Source organism: Ahaetulla prasina, chromosome 6 (genome assembly GCF_028640845.1).
Source record: "Ahaetulla prasina isolate Xishuangbanna chromosome 6, ASM2864084v1, whole genome shotgun sequence".
Lineage (NCBI taxonomy): Eukaryota > Metazoa > Chordata > Lepidosauria > Squamata > Colubridae > Ahaetulla > Ahaetulla prasina.
In genome coordinates, this window is record NC_080544.1 from 66558448 (window position 1) to 66572537 (window position 14090).

Below are 14090 nucleotides of genomic sequence, written 5' to 3' on the forward strand. Positions count from 1 at the left end.
TAAAGGATTGTTTGTTAGTCAAGGACTACTGTAATTACTTTAAAAGGGCATTTAGAAGGGCTGAATTTACATTTAAAAGGACTATCATGAAGGGTAATGTTGGATAAAGAATGAAAACATGGCAAATTGCATGTTTTATGTTTATGTTAACAGTCACAGTATATAATTGGGAGAAGATATACAATAGTGCCAATGTTAGGGAACATTACTGAAACATTTTTCATAGATATTTAAAAAATCTATATAACCTGCCAGAGGAAAATACTGGTCTATTCACACCAGCAGTACAATTGAATTTTCTTGATCAGCTCATTGATAATTTTGACCTCTAATTGACGTCACTTTGGTCTAGTATCATACAAAATGTCAAGGAATGCTATTTGTTCCTGATTCTTAAATCTGGACTGGGCACTTTTTTGATGACTGGGACTCCATGTAATATTGCTTGCCTGGCCAAACGCACACAAACGCTTTGGGGAGGAATTTGGTATTTTTCTTTAATCTTTCCCTCCCCCATCCCAAAAAAGCTGGCATTATAGTTTCCTTAGTGTTTCCCATTTTAAAATGCTAGACTTAGGATAACTTTATTGTCACTTTGAATATACACTAATCGGCATACATTAAAATGAAATTTTGTTGCATATGAAAGACTGGTGCCACCAGTCTTTAGCAGCTGGGATCAGAAGTGATTATGGGAAGTGCAAAAAAGGGATTCAGTGCCACATACAGCTTAGGGCCTCAAGTTGCTCACCAGTATCTTGGTCACTGTTACCAGCTACTCTTACTAGCTAGTCCTCTTCCCTATCATTTCTATGACTTGCTTGCTGGTCAAATAAATATCCTGTTCACAAGCCAGTTGTGGTACCAATAGTTTTCCTAATTACTATTACAAGTATTAAAGGAGGCAGGAGCAATGCTGAAAAGAAGGAATACTATAAGAGTTCTTCCCCTTTTACAAAACAACTACCTTTGATAGATGCCAAAACATGCTGATCCTTGGTGTAAGCCCCATCTTCAATCCTTCTGTCTATACAGAGGAGAATTTAGGCCAGTGTCAAAAGTTACAATAGACTTGCACGTGTCTGGATTCAGATAATACTCTATGTCAAGAAAGGGAAGTGTTCAGTTTTGAGTCATGGCTTTTCCCTCTTAAGCAAAGAGCCCAATAAATTCTTGCTCAAAATATTCACAGCAATTCCAGGATGATTTTATTTTAATTTTTTTAATGAATGCAGATGTTAATAACACCAATGTTTTCAAAAAAACATCTATTTGACAACTTCTAGTATTTATTCATGAGGCTATTATCACATGGCATATAAAACTACTATTCCAATTCACCTCCCCCCAATAATTGCTAGTCTATCATCAGATCTGAAAGACACTTTTTAAAATATACATTCATCCTTATCCACTCAGATGAAAGTGGAAGGCCAACACTTCTGGAGAAGTAAAGGCAAGGCATATGATAGTGAATAAAATCTCCATGCCTATGTTAAGACACAATCTATTTTTGGCAATGATGTTTTACCTCTTAAATTATTCCTAATGTATTCCTATCAATAAAATCTCACCGGTATTCAAAATGAGATAGCAATACATATATCAGCATATACTTTTTGCATAAGGATTACCTGAACAAGGAGTTTCTCTCTTTCGCTACTGAATCTATTGGAGAGCCTCTGTCTGAATTACTAAATGATCCAGAATTATTTACTTCAGTTTCTTGTAACTGGAGATTCCTCTTGCACTTGCATATTTCTGTTCCCCAAGATTATTAGAACTTGGTCAGGAGTTTAATCATGTTAATGTCCTGGAATACAGGGGGAGGCAGGCTTCACTCCAGTAATTGGTGCCTAAAAATATTCCTTCATATGGCATATGAAATTTTAAAACAACAGAAATGGAGGTTCAATAATACAAAGAATCCTAGATTGTCATCACCACAGGGAATGTGCCTTGTTGAATTGGTGCCTGCAGTAACCTGGTCAACACCAGTTGGTTTGTAGCCTAGCATAAAACAGGCAAAGTGCAATTTCATTCCCATGAAAAGTACATTCATCCTCTTGGTTCCTGCTATTCCATATGTTTGCTGCAGGAAAATCTCTACGAAGACTCTCCAACATAATATAAATGGATAAAATAGATATATAGTTACCTCTCAGGTTTCCCATGTAGCTGCCCTCAGCAACGTATGTTGAGCTAAATATATTTTAGACAGATTTAAGCTCTTCCAAAATAAAAAAAAAATGATGTGATTATTTTATTTCAACTATTTGCTATTTTCTTACGCCAAAAGAAAAAAGGGTGGGTGGCGGAAGTCCTTTGTGTGGAACCCTTGTGTGTTATGGTATTAAGCCCAACCTCTCTAGCAAATCCTTTTCCACACCGGATAGTTAGTTGGGGGAAGAAGATCTTAGTTCTTGAATCTTTCCTGAATCACATTTCATGAAACTATTGTTATAATTTGAAATTTAAGTTATGATCTTTATATTGATACCATTTGCTTTTCCTAAAAGAAAGAGATATGTATCTATTGTGAGGCACTGGGGTGTTTTCATATATAATTAATGCAACAACTGAAAAATCTCTTCAATTTTCCAAGCTTTTAGCTGCTGTCAACAGACTACTATAATAACAGCTGTCCTTATTCCAAACCTCTCATAGCATATCACTCCATAACACTGGGATTCATGCTGCATTGGTATTTATAATCCTTTCTATGTTATAGTAAAGAAACAGGGACATGTTAGAAAGAAAATGTAATGTTCATAAGGCCCAATAAGGACCTTGCACTTGCATTCACCTGCTATCCTTGATTAAAAACTATCAGGCAGTGCTCTGATTACTAACAATTATTCACATTTCTATTTACAAACATTTGCAGAATGGTAGACGATAATTTGAGAGGCTAGGCTCACTGGGTGACCCTGAGCCATCTGCTACTTCTGAACCTAACTCCAATAATGTGAGCTTTAAAGGGGGTGACATCATGTATATAATCTTCTGTTCATGAAGAAAGGTAATTTATATGTTAATAATTTTTTAAAAATCAAACTCCTACCTTGCCTTTAAAAATTAATGTAACTAAAAGATGTCCTATTGATGGGCTTGTGCTTTTATTTTCTTTCATTAATTAAGGAGAAAAATCCATTTTGACTACCAAGCCAAATATTGAGACTGAAAATTAAACTGCCAAACCAATATATAAATATCAAGCTTTTGACAGCAAGAGATCCAAAATACCAATATGAATTACAAAATGTACAAAATTCTTTCACTCAAATATGGACCAAAATAGAACTTAATCTTAGAAAGTAGCACTACAATTTTAGTGATTGAAATCCTGTTTTATTGCCCCAAACAATTATAATCCTTTTCTTAGTGGTTTAATCTGGAGTTGCTTAATCTATGAGAAACCACAAATAAGGCACTGGATAAAAATCTTTATTTTGTTTCATCATTTGGGAAGCCCTTCTGAATTTAAATGTACTGTAAGATTTCATTTATAGAAATACAAATGGTACCATTTTCATGCTTATCATTGGCACACACAAGCAAAGTGTACAAAACAGGCTTCCCTGTGTTTTGTTCCATGTTGTTGTTAGTTGCGAAGTCCTGTCTGACCCATCGTGACCCCATGGACAACGTTCCTCCAGGCCTTCCTGTCCTCTACTATCCTCTGGAGTCCATTTAAACTCATGCCTACTGCTTCAGTGACTCCATCCAGCCACCTCGTTCTCTGTTGTCCCTTTCTTCTTTTGCCCTCAATCTTTCCCAGCATTAGGCTCTTCTCCAGTGAATCCTTCCTTCTCATTAGGTGGCCAAAGTATTTCAGTTTCATCTTCAGGATCTGGCCTTCTAAAAAGCAGTCAGGACAGTTTTGTCCAGTCTTAAAAACTTGAGAATGGAAATATTCAGTGGTGGGCTGCAAACAGTTTAACAACCGGTTCTGTCAGCATGTGCTTTGTGCGCGCGCATGCCTAACACACTTGCGTGCAGTGTTCAAAATACAGCAATTTGAAGTTCAGCTGCTTACCTTCTAAGGCAGCCCCGGTAAGTAGAACAGCGAAGGTGCGGAAATCAGCTGTGCCACAGGAATCAGCTGAGTCAGAAAGAAGGAAATATAGCACAGCATAGGGCGGGGCCAGCTGATCATTGGAACTACCGGTTCATCCGAACTGGTCTGAACCGGCAGCAGCCCACTGGAAATATTACTAAGATAGACAGTACTGCATAGTGATTGTGTTTCAAGTAAAAAAAATTTTCTCTCTTCAAAAGTAATCACAGAGACTTAAAAACAAATGACTATGTTTACATGGAATTCCAACTGTCTTCAATGGAGCATACTAGCAGGTAAACTGGAACAAGACTAGAACCTAACCTGCTTTATAAAGTCACTCCATGGTATTATGTAGTATTTTTCATAATAATGCTGTTTTCCAAGATCTCATTTTAGTTGCTGTTATTTATTAAGATCTTAGGACTAGAATCCTACATATACTCACTTTGCTGCAAATCCCACTGAATTCAATGGAACTAACTCCTGAGTAGATGTAGATGAGTATAATATGGTAGCTTGCCATCTCTTTTACATAGAAAAGGTAAAATTGGCTTCTCTTCATTTTTGAGACAGAAAATGTTACATTTAATATCAATTCTTGATGCAAAGTAACACGCAAATATAGCTATACTGAATTGATCTGTGCCATGGGTAGCATAAACTTAATACAGCATGTTGAAGAAAACAATATTGAAAAACCATTCATGGGCAAGTCCTGAATTTAAATTATTGGCCTATGTTTGCTTCTCAGTTCTTCAAGAATGCCATGGCTCATCTGTCTATTAGATGTTTTGATAAGTGCAAAGGCTACAAAAACCCCTTTGCTTGCTGTCAGACTAAGCACTGCTGGACCAGATAGATTGAATCAGCTAAGTTAATGAGGTAATAGGTATGAATTCATTTCTTTCAGCTAAATCTGTGCTTTTATCTTCATGTGAAAATCTAAATCTCTAATTGTAATAATCTGGAATTAATGAAGCTGATTCATAGGAAAATATCAGAATAATTAAGATCATATATTGTTATAAAACGTGGCTTCTATAACCATGAATAAACTGAATAAATCACAACACAAAACCTAAACCAAACAATCCACATTATAATTCAGACTACTGTATGGCTTCCTGTGAATTAAGAAATCACAGGCACATTTCAGATTGAAAGGCACATTTATCATGCAAGATCTGAAAATAAACTGAGTTTAAGTCAAGTCCTGAGAGCAGAATAAAGCAACATTTTACCCACATGCTGAATTTAGCCTGGATCTGCTCAGTTTGATAGAACAGTCCGGTTATGTAAGTTGCCCTTTAAGGGATGTTTCACATTTCCTTTTAAACTGCACACCTGATGTATTTGGAGGACTATCAACTTGCGTAATTCACTCCACCTTGTTCACCTGCTCTACATTTTTGTGCCTCAGATACTGCTAACACTAGCAAAGCAGAATTAGATTTATGTTCTCCGTTTCCTAGATAGACGGATTCTTTTCTGTACCCTATTCCATAGGCTATCTCTAACAAAAGCCCCATTTAGCCCCAGGTGTGACGTTCATAAACGAAGTTAGATAGGCTTTTCTTCTGACTTCTTACGTTGCAAACCAGCGGCGGAAAAAACTTTAGCCCCTGGAGCGAGCAGGTGAAACCTCGGGATCTAGCAGGTCAGTGAATAACAATGTTTTCCCATTAAAAAACAACAACAAAACCCAGCCCTGCGTAGATTGCTCCCTCGCTAAACTGGCACATCCGATGGGGGTTTATTTTTGTTTCTCTCTACACCCCCTCCCCTTCCAGAACATCTTTCCAGCGCTTCTTTCTGTCCTGGAAGACTCCGGCGTGGGGCAACGTGCATTTATCTTAACAGCATCAGGTGTCTTTCCCACATTGCACTGGAAAGAACCCAAGGACCATTAAACTAAATTGCAGTTAAATTAAAGACGAACCTCCCAAAGATCCTGCGGCAGTCTTTCAGCTACATCCTTCTTTCAGGTCCACCGCAGACCAACTCCCCACAAGAAGCCAGCATCCGGAGCCGCTCCGTTTGTCTGCAATGTGAGCGCCAATGAAATAAACAGGCGGTTTCGAGCCCAAGCACACAGACACAAAAAACACACGTGCAGCTTCCATTGGCAATTCGCGTCTGTGCGGGGAGGCTTTCGTTACCAGTCAAGTTGCCAGGCGCTGGCTTCCTCCCCCACCTCCCCTCCTTCCTTGTATTGGGGACGGAGACCTACCAGCCCAGGAGAAGGACGGACGGACGCCTTTGAAAACCCAAGACTGACCTCAGGAGTTTTAGCTCTAGTTAGTCATCCAGGCGGCGTAGCCGGCGAGTTTCTTGGGGCGGAGGGGTCGGCAAAAGGCAGCCGGGCAAAGAGGCAGGCAGTGCTTTATGGAGCCTCCTTCCTCCCTCAAGACTTAGCTCGTCTCCGCTGGCAGCGGCTGTCTCCTCAGTCCGAGCGCTTTCCCACTCGGCCTGACAGCTCAGTCTGACCGCTGTTAAGGTGGCTCTCGCAACCCCCAGCTGCAGAATTTTCCTCCTGCCTAAAAATAGGCGGAAATCCAACTGTACCTGGGTGCTTCTGCCTATGGCTGCCTCTATCTTGGAAGATAAACGAGCAGATGGCTGGAGAGTAAAGAGATGGGGAAACAATCGGTGTTTTTTTTTTTTAAAAAAAACCCCTTTCACAAAAAGTCGAATTTTTGTGACTACACCGTATGCTGAAATGTCTCAAGTTAATGCTGAAAAAGAGAATGGGTCTCTTTACCCTGTTTACCCTGTGCAAGAGTCCTATTTAGACACCCACGCCAATCCCCTGTGCTGAAGGAAGGATTTATTCCAGCTGAAAGAAACCAAAGTACTGGCTCAGCCTGGTGTTATCCTTACCTACAGCACTTCCTTAAATTCATCACACAAAAGTGAATTGCCTTCCCAGTTTCCAGTCAATTCACATCCAATTGTTACTAGATTTCAGTCTGGACCTGTAAACCTGAAGTGGCTGAAACTGCAGGCTAACATTTCAAGATCAAATGGTCATCAAGGATTCAGTCCAAAACTAAGCTCCCACAAACAAGGTTCCTCTTTAATGAATTAAGGTGTGAGTTCATCACTTAACACATCAAAATATAGGGAATGCTTCTATTTGGGATTTTTAAAAAATGAAATGGGTTTAGGTTTTTGCTAAATATTCTGATATTCTATTGAAAAACTATGGAAACTATGTTTTTTTAATTTTTTTTAAACAAAAAAATATGCCAATAGTGCTACCTTCCATGATTCTTTGCAAAAAGTAATGCATTTCAAACTGGGTCAAAATTGGTTTTAAAACAAAATAGCACCTGCATTTCTCTAAGATGCTATAGTGTTTTGAAGCTTTTGATCTCCAAGTGAGCTCCCACATTCTGGTGAGGGAGAGGTCAATTTGTTTTTGGCATCTTGGAAAGAGCTTACAAATCATGTGTCTTTGTGATATGTAAAATAGTCCTAGATGCAAGGAAGTATTAACATGAACAGTTTCCCAGAGCTGAAACATTATGGTGTCAAGAAGAGTGTAAGTGAAGTGCCCATGATTATCTTCATTTTTTGGGGGATGAATAAATGGGGGAAATATTTGGCTTTTCCTCCAAGTACTTCCAGTGAATTTTCTGATCCTAGGCCAGGAAGAGCAAACCGTTCCTTTTAAATGGGTCTCAATGAAAAACTTAAAAAGGCCCAATTTGAGATTCAATATGCTGTTATTTATCAAGTAGTCTTTCTCTTCTCAATTCTAGTCTGGATTTGAAGAATGGGAAAAAATATGAATTAGTATTTGGTGTTTGGCTTGCTTTCTGTGTGTCCACAGATTCTTAACATGTCACATGGCTGTATGACCTTTGCTAAGGGATGTTTACCTTCTAGGAATAGGCCACTTCCTGCTAGAATTAGGAAATATGGGTGTATGAAGTTATAGCCTTTTATACCCTTATTTAACAGTGAAGTATTTACTGTATTGAATATCAGATCATTTCGAGGCACATGGATTACACATGTGCTCTACATTTTCCTCTAGAGCTGTTATCCAAAGAAATCTTAGTTAAAATTGGAAAGATTTGCATGTAAGAAAATGATGTTATGGGAAAGCAGTTTCTCTATCAGAGGGACTCAAAAGAGTTAAAATAGAAACATGCAATTTTGTGTACTTTTGTTAAAAATGAAGTCTGTCTAATTAATCAGGCATATCCAAACTTTTAGTCTTAAGAATTCTCTACAGAAAACATCTGATAATGTGAATTAACCTTACTCATACGTGGTACAAATTGTACTGTTATGAAGATCTTCCTGCTTGAGCATGATGTGCTGCAATAAAAATAGGTGAAAAGTTGTATGACTAGACCCAACAATAGCCATTTCCAAGGAATCTTCTAGAATTACACCTAATTTAAAGGGAAATAACACAGTAGGTGATTATGATGACTTTGCTCCCCTCTCCTGCCTGATCAACTAGATATAAAGAGCATTTGGAAATAAGATTAGATCCTCCATCACTACTTAGTTACACATGATTTATAGTTAACCATGATTTATAGGCATTCCTGTTAAAGGCATATTTTCCTCAAAGGCTATGTTAGTGACATTCTCTTTGGGGCAATAGCAAAAATGAGATCTCCACATTTATTGCAAGCTACATAATTATGCAAATATGTCCTTTATGTTACTGTGGTGTCTAAAATATTTGTTCTATCTTGAGGTATATATGGGAAAGAATTTAATTTTAGAGAATACTAAATGGCAATAGTGTTGCTTGGCATTAGAAACTAAAAGAGATATGAAGCATGGGCATTCTCATTATTTGAGTTATATCTTTTGTAAGAATACTGCATATGATTGATTGCAGAGCCATCAGGACAGGAAGATGGAGTGACAGAGCACCCTGATAAATATTTTCATGTACTGAACACTTCCCTCCCCCTGGGCAGATTCTTGCTCAAATATGTAAAAATGAATTTTATATTACTGAGAGAAGGAAGGCAGTTTTAAAAAGAACTTTTGTCTAATTTGACTGTGGCTTTGTTTTGCATGGTGTGTGAATCTAATAATTATGGTCTGTAAACCAGTTTAGTTGGATACTGTGGATTACTTAATAAACTAAGGTTAAAATTAACTTTACAAGTGTTATCTACAAAACCAGACATTATCCAATCCCTTCAGAGATAAGATTTAAGAGAAAATTAAATGCCAATACAAGAACCTCTTCTTTCCTAATCTAAGATGGCTCAGTGGCTAAGACACTGAGTTTGTCGATCAGAAAGGTCGGCAGTTCAAATCCCTAGTACAGGTCTCCTGTGTGAGCAGGGGGTTGGACTAAATGATCTCCAAGGTCCCTTCCAACTCTGTTAAGGTTATAAAGATGCCTCCAGTACGATATCTAACTTTTCAACTACGACTGTGTTTTGACTCTGGACGAGGAGATTCTGGCATAGTAGGACAGCTCACAAGGGTGTTGTAAGAGTCCTCTAGTCAAAGGTTTCCCCTTTTGCTCTTATCCTTCTGTCAAGTTTCTTTAGAAAAACAAAGGAAGGCTCTGATCATTTTCCTCCATGGCAAAGGTCGAATTTTCCTAAGGAACAAAACAACCACTGCAAACAAAATATGCCAAAATAGATTAAAAAAAATCTCCCCTCTTTTTTCCATGACGCGCAGACATTAATGTTGAAAGGCAATGCTATTTCAGGCATGTTGCATTATTTATATTTAATCATATTGCACTATATTCATTTTAGAAATATATGCCTGTACTTTTTCTCATATGTACACTTGAAAAGCGGGGAAGTAAAAATTACAGCTGAGCACCATGCTGACTGGAAAACATGGGAGATATACTCCAAAACAGCTAAAGACAGCACACTGAGGCTTGAACCAATGGGAAGTTGATGATTTAGTTAACCTAATATACAGTTGAATGCTAAATTGCCACAGATGTTGGGGGTTGTAGCTGCAATCTGCTGGACTCCCAGCTGTTCCATTTTATTGGAAGACAGAGTTATGAACTCTACTTATCTTCTGTTTAATGTAGTAGAAAGACTCTATATGAACTGGGGATAAGCAGCATCTTGCCCTTCGCCCCAGATGACAGAAAATTTTGGGCTGGCCCTATTTGCATAGGCCACAGTACTGCTTCGTCACTCTTGTGCCCAACATTTGCTCATTAGAGTTGGGGCTAGCATAGATCAAGTCAGGATATTGATGTGATATATAAGCACATGGTGACCTGATGCCTTGCAGGCTTTCATTGGCTAGCAGGGCAGCTTTTCTGAGGGAAACCGCCACTGTGATGTTGGATCCAAGCCAGTGTAATTCCTCTGGACAAGGGAGAAATAGTTCAGATCATCCACATGACTTTGAACAGCTGGTGGTCATGAGTATACTACAGAAACTGCCATTTTTACAATTAGTTTATGAATGGAGTGGCTGAGAGTTGCAACTACATCAAGTTCACACTCATAAAGCCACTTTTATGGACATTAAGCTTGACCATGCCTTCTATCTTAATAACTTTGGGGAATTTTTTAAATTTAATTTTTTTTGCATAATTGAGAGATTAAGATCTTCAGACTAGGAAGAACAATGGTGTAAATTTGATTGCAATATATATGGAGCAGAAGTCCTTAGTGCAAACTTTTGAATGTCTTTCAGATACGATTTTGGACAGACTAGGTTAAATGTTTGATAAAATTGACAGAGCAATGAAGTTGTAAAACGAGAATGATCTGCAACAGATGTCTATGAAATTAATTTGAATGGGATATGATGGGCAACTCATTCCCTAAAGTAGATAAAAATATATTAAATCAGGAAAGTGATCTATTTTCTACTTTGAGTTTGTGTAATTTTTAAGTCATAGAAATATTCAAAAACTGTATGCCATATCCTATAATAAAAGACTCTCCAGAGCTAGTGTCCTTCAGATGCACAAGATTGCAACTCTCAGGATTTTGTGCAAAAGGGCATCACATTTGGACAGTTCCAGATTTGGGAAGGTTGTAACCTTAAGTGGTATTTTTTGCTGCTAAATAGAGCTGAATAGAGCTGAATATGTGGCTTTATGCCTAGATCCCCAACATGATGCTCACTAACACATCCCTTGATGCCTGCCAAAGTCCATGTCTCTCACTTTATTTTTAAAATAATATTTTAATCACAAAAAATAAAACAGCTAATATGAAGCAAAGTACCAGTCTGAACCATTACAGGTAGCCCAAAACTTACAACCACAATTGAGCGCAATTTTTTTGTTGCTAAGCAAGACAATTGTTAAGTCAACTTTGTCCCAAAATAAATCATTAGTCACCTTTTAATGTTGTTGTAACTTCAAATGGTCACTAAACAAATGGTTGTAAATTGAGAACTATCTGTATTATTATTTCCCAGGAGGAATTATTGAGAACTATACCTTGATTGGAAATATAGTTACTGGTCCAAAGAAAAGACATAAGTTTGCTTAACTATACAAAGCACCCTCGGAGTCTGTGTGTATGGTGGTTTCTATTCTAATATATTGGTGAGTAGTCATGTCTAGTGGGGCAGCAATTTCGTGAGAGTGCCCATAACATTCTCTCAAAATACCACGTGTGTCAGTTCAGCCCCAAAGATCAGCACTACTGGTTTGATGTCAACTGCAGTTTCCCTTCATTCCTGAACTGTATATAAACCAATTACATTACTACCGGTATTTCAATTTAGGGAGACAAAAATTCCATTAGAGTAGCCTGCTTCCATGACAACAATATTCTGCAATTGGTCTTCAATTTATGCCATGGTGAATAAATCTCCACAATTAATAGCTCTTGATCAGTTTTAACTATCTCAGGGAAATTTCCATGTATTACAAGGGCTTTTGCTGCTTTATCCTAGACAATATATAATGCCTTGACACAATGTCCATCTGAAGTAGATTGATAAATGTCTCTACTAAGGCACTGTATTATTAGATGGATCATCTTTTGTTATGCACATATGTGTCTATCGCATGACTTCACACAAGGAAGTTTTGCAGATGACTAATCTTTTGGCACAATGGCCAATACCACAAGCCCCAATGGAACTAAAGACAACAGCTGCCACAGTTAAATACTTTGTTATTATTTATTTACTTTTTAAAAAAATGTTTCCCTTCACACATTCGGGATATATGATTATTTTATTCTACATTTCATCTTTAACCTGCTCTGTGCTCTGAAGCCTCTTCTCCATGATGGGTGGGTGGCATATTTCTGCATCTAGAGCCCAACACAGCGCAAGCAGATTGAGGTGCCTACCTGTAATACTTTGCAATACATCATGGAAAATATCGCTGGTACTCTATATATAAAAACTTCCAGGCATCTATGTAGTCAGTAAATTCTCAATCTACTGCAAAGGCTTTTAATACTTTACAGTCTGTTCACACCAGTGTACAAGTCATCCACATAACTTCATTCAATCAAATGGTTGGCCTTACTAAGGAAAACGCATTGCAAACATCTGAATTTGTGCTTCCCAAATCACACTAAAAAGCAGCTAATTAATAAGGCCAAAAGCCAATTAAAAGCTCAGACTTTGAAGTGTTAGAGATCCGTATGCTTTAGCCTATTATCTCACCTAATTGTATAGGTACTTGACACTTTCTGTTCACCCAGTAGATCATCTTGTTTAAATTAATTATATGGCCAGTAAAAAGGCTCAATGAATATTGTAAAGCTATATGGACATTGGTTCCAGTTTCCATATATATTGCAGTGTATGTTGCCTTGGGTAATCATCAGCCTCTCATGTTTTATGTTAAAATCATGAACAAAAATATATGCATACCGAGAAATAGCCCACACAACCAATCGATTATGAAACACAGCTTGCTAGGGATTTCCTACCCTGCCTCTGTTGAGCACATGGCCCTTTCAAAACTTTCCATCCTAGCACACAGATCACAATTTGTGAGGCTCGGAGGAGAGAGCGAGGGCGCTTTGTGAAGGCATATATTTCTAACATGGCTGCACCCCTCTAGCAATTCACTTTGTAGTTCTGTCAAAAAGAGAAAAGAAAATCATGTTTAGTTGAAGAAAAGTATTATTTTTCATCAACCCAGGCTACATGGTTTCCAGTGCCCACTGGGTATTCATTGGCGTTTTTGGTCACGATTTTTAGGCAGGGTGGTAAAGCTCTGAAAGTACTAATGTTCCTGAAATAATTGCCTGAGTAGGATTCCCTGCTGAGGATTTAATGGCCACTTCAGCTACACCTACTATATAGCTTGGCTGAATGCTCACTGCCTAAAAGCTTCTTATGAATGTACAAGAAATAAATAGCAGGCTTTGACTGGCAGGTCGCAACTTGCAAGCAAGCCTTTTCTCTTAGCTTTTTCCCTGCTACTGCTCCTTTGAACGCTGGGGGCAGGATGCCAGGGTGGAAACTGTTCTGTTGGCTTCAATTATGATCTCTGAAACCCTATTATATTTTTAGATCTTGTTATTGTTATCTATCATAATGACAATAAGGTAGGCATTGAACCATCAAATGGAAAGAGAAAGATGTAGGATTGGATTCTTCTGGTACCACTGCTGGGCAAATGTGAAGAAACTGATCCCTCTACTAAAAAGTTAGCCTCACTACAGCTTAAACTCAGCCAGGGAACTTACGGTTTATATCCAGACGTTTATCCATTTTCTAACTCTTAAAAAGAAAACATATTTAAACACATCTGTCTAAATAAATTCCCCACAAACAAAACAGAAAATTACAAATGTTTGATTTTTTTATTTAAAAAATGATCTCCTATTTAAATTCTCCTTCTATGATGATTGCACCAAGCTCTTTATCTCCCTTGAAGATTAAAAATGGGGAGGAGGGAAAGTGTAGTCCTCAGAGGGGTAACAATTATCTAGATCTGCCATATTCTATGGCTTCCAAGGAAACTTGATTTTAGCATCTCTTGATCTTGGGAGTCTGGTCCAAAAACACATCATTATAAATCATTTTTTTTAAAAAAACAAACAAACAGGATTAGAGCTGGTCTGTTTGG

The 14090-nt window shown here is 37.8% G+C and overlaps 1 protein-coding gene across 1 annotated transcript in view; it reads right to left on the reverse strand.

Annotated features, from left to right (window-relative positions):
• Nucleotides 1-6387, reverse strand: part of DGKG (diacylglycerol kinase gamma) — a 123064-nt gene extending 116677 nt beyond the window's left edge. Inside the window, exons 1-2 of the mRNA XM_058188793.1 lie at nucleotides 6294-6387; nucleotides 6003-6104 (exon numbers count right to left, since the gene is read on the reverse strand). The gene's annotated coding sequence lies outside the window, so the exon portion shown is untranslated. The remainder of the gene's footprint in view (nucleotides 1-6002; nucleotides 6105-6293) is intronic.
• Nucleotides 6388-14090: the final 7703 nt, after the last annotated feature.